The sequence below is a fragment of the Anser anser genome (assembly GCF_964211835.1).
Source record: "Anser anser genome assembly, chromosome: Z".
Classification (NCBI taxonomy): domain Eukaryota; kingdom Metazoa; phylum Chordata; class Aves; order Anseriformes; family Anatidae; genus Anser; species Anser anser.
In genome coordinates, this window is record NC_139723.1 from 71,276,620 (window position 1) to 71,280,026 (window position 3,407).

Below are 3,407 nucleotides of genomic sequence, written 5' to 3' on the forward strand. Positions count from 1 at the left end.
AGGCCTTGCAGAGAGATCTTGACAAATCAGAGGGCTGGGCAATCACCAACCATTTGAAGTTTAACAACAGCAAGTGCTGGATTCTGCACCTGGGAGGGGGCAACCCTGGATATACCTACAGAGTAGGGAACAAGAGGCTGGAGAGCAGCCCTGTGCAAAGGGATCTGGAGCTTCTGGTTGACAGCAAGCTGAACATGAGCCAGCAGTGTGCCCTGGCAGCCAGAAAGGCCAGCTGTACCCTGGGGTGCATCAGGCACCATACTGCTAGCCAGGCAAGGGAAGGGATTTGTCCTGCTCTGCTCTGTGCTGGTTGCAGCCTCACCTCCAGAACTGTGTGTAGGTTTGGATGCCACGATGTAAGACAGAAAACTGTTAGAGAGTGTCAAAAGGAGGGCAACAAAGATGGTGAAGGGTCTGGAGGGGAAGATGTATGAGGAGAGGCTGAGGTCCCTTGGTTTGCTCAGCCCCGAGCAAAGCTGAGGGGAGGCCTCATGACAGCCTGCAGCTCCCTCACGAGGGGAGCGGAGGGGCAGGCGCTGAGCTCTGCTCTCTGGGGACAGCGACAGGACCCGAGGGAATGGCATGGAGCTGGGACAGGGGAGGGTCAGGCTGGGGGTTAGGGAAAGGTGTTTCACTAAGAAACACCGGTCGGGCACTGAGTCAGGCTCATGCTTAGTTACCTTTCCACATCGTGAGCTGACTTTACAAAGCATGTCTTCAGCAAAGGAAACAGCTGGATCAGGTTTGTCTCTTGGTTACTTTGCTGTTTTAGATATTAGCAGAAATAAACGAACACCAATAAATAGGCTTTGAGAACATGTGGTTCTCAAAAAAGATGCTGTAGGAAGTGAAGTGTAATGAATTATCATCTGGATTTTTCTTCAGCTAAAAATCAATACATCACAGCAATTTTCAGAGCTCCATTTACTTTCCTTCTGCCATGAAAACTTTCATCGAAGAACTTCCAGATGAACAAACCAGCAGTTTCCCCTCTAATAGAGGTTTTATCAATATAAATGTTTAATTGTAAACCAGAGTACAGGTCAATGTATAAATCCTTGTTCCAATACAGCACTTTGTCATATTATCCAACTAATTACCATGTGAGCAAGTCAAAATTTCTATCTAGAAGGGAGAGAAAAGAGATAGCTAGAGAAAGAAGGAGAAAATACTCCGGGTATTTATAGATAGCACAGGTTAGTCTTATTATTTAAAGTTTAAATAGCGATACTTTTCCTTAAACTCCTAATTACTCATTTGTCAGTGTTTCAAAATACAGGCAAATATGAGAGCTGATGTTTTTTATTTTTGAATGCCCCCAATATTTAGTTTATTCATAATCTGCTATCACAAACCTTGTAATTTCTGAAAACTCTTACTCCAACACTTTCTGTGATCTAGCAATCCAGCATTAGTACTTGGGGAATAATGAAGTCCTAGCTTATTATTACGGTAAAACAAATTTTACAGGAGTGAAACTCTTAAAAGGCTGTTAGATTCTTTACTTGAACGGTTCCTCTAAATTCAGCTTCCTGTTTGCTTTCTCCCTCTTCCGTTGCTTTGTGGCTTCTGTATCTCATACTGCGAGTGTCAAAAAATAACAGCTCACTAAGGAGTCGTTTAGTAACTGTTTTTTTTTTCTTCCCATTGCAGCATCAGGTAAGGGTGGGATGTACTATTACCAAACAACAAGCCACGAGGAAGACTTGAGAAGGAATCCTGCACAGATATTCAGCATGCCCTTGGATTGCTTTGATGCTCTATGATAACTTGGTGAGAAAGGCAGAAGCCCATCCTAAACAGGACATAATGTACAGTCACTCAAAACAAATAACCTCCATGTTTCCATTGGGCAATCCCTGACGAAGCTAGATCCTAGGTCTGACTGTCCTAGCAGCCCCATTCCTGCTTGCAGGCAGAGCTTAGCCACAGACCTCTATGTAGACTTGTCCAGCACTAGTCCAGCCACACCATTTTTTGGTAGATAAAATCTGCCTCACAAAAAGGTGCTGCATACCTAACTGCTGAATCAGGTGAACATCAGGTTTTCTTATCTCTCTTACAAGGAAGGACACTTCACACCTGCCTGTCCCACCACCCATTTCAGGAGGAAGAAGAGCTATTTGGAACCACAGACCAGCTCTGTCATACCTTAAAACAGTAAGACAGCCACTACAGCCTTTTTTTTTTTTTTTTTTTTTCCCCTTGTCTAAGAGGTATGTCTCTTCAGGTCTAACTGGTTCATACAAAACAGCTTTCAAGCTCCAGACATTTTTTTCCCATTAAAAGCTGAACATCTTCTGCCATTCCTGAACAGCCTTATCTGAACTGGATTCCCTCTCCAAATCCCATTGTTACATGCAGTTGTAGCAGGCTCACAATTCAATGGGCTCAATCAAAGAGCAGATTAGTATTGTGGGAAACACAACTCCACTGTAGGTTGTAGCCAAGTTTCGAAAGTAGTGGATCCACAGCTGGGCAGGTATCATTGTGCACAGACTGTATACATATATATATATGTGTCCCTACTCTTTGTACATGAGCTAAACAACATTAGAGATGGAGCATGGAAGCCCCCGTTCCTGTGCTCCAAGTGTATTAAGGACATTCATGCTTTCAACAGCAGAAAAGGCTACTATCTGTTTGCGGTCCTGAACAGCCAGCAGGCATACCAAGTCTTCCTCTGACACATAGTAAGGGCTTAAGGAAGCAATTCTGTTCCCAGTCTTTTGCCATTAGTCATATTTCTTAGGGGGGTTCATGATGGAAAGTTTTAATCTGAAGTACACTGTACTGGTCTTGGAGGACATGGATGGGAGCACAAAGATGTGCAGTGCTGGAAAATCAACAAGTGGAAGATCTGATTTACTTACACTCTGCATAAATTTCTACAGCTCTGCCAGCATGTTATCTGCCATGATGCTAGGATGATGCAAAAGCTTAAATGCAGGGACCTTTTTGCATTACTGATACAAACCTTAAGCACAATTCAGCTTCTATACCAGCCGAAGCAGCCTTATTTTGATAAAAAGGAAGAACCTGGTAACCCATCTGGGAGACTGTCCTTCAAAGCATGCCAGCTGCCCAGATTTTATACTGTAATATCCAAACTGAATTATTTATCAAGTAAAAACCATATATATATATATTTCTATATGTAAGTGCATTTATATATATGTGCATACAACTATGTATACATTATGGTATCCTGAGCAATTAAATTTTGATTTTAGATGCTCCAGGCAGTCAAGTCCTGAAAAATGTTTGTTCAAAATAGTGTTTTCATGTGTTGCTGCCCAAGCCAGGAGATTCAGCAAAGACCCTTGAAAAGCCTGCACTCTGATACAGTATAACCCAGCTGCCTTAGAGCCACTGACCCTCAAAGCTGGGCTTTCCAGGAGATCAGC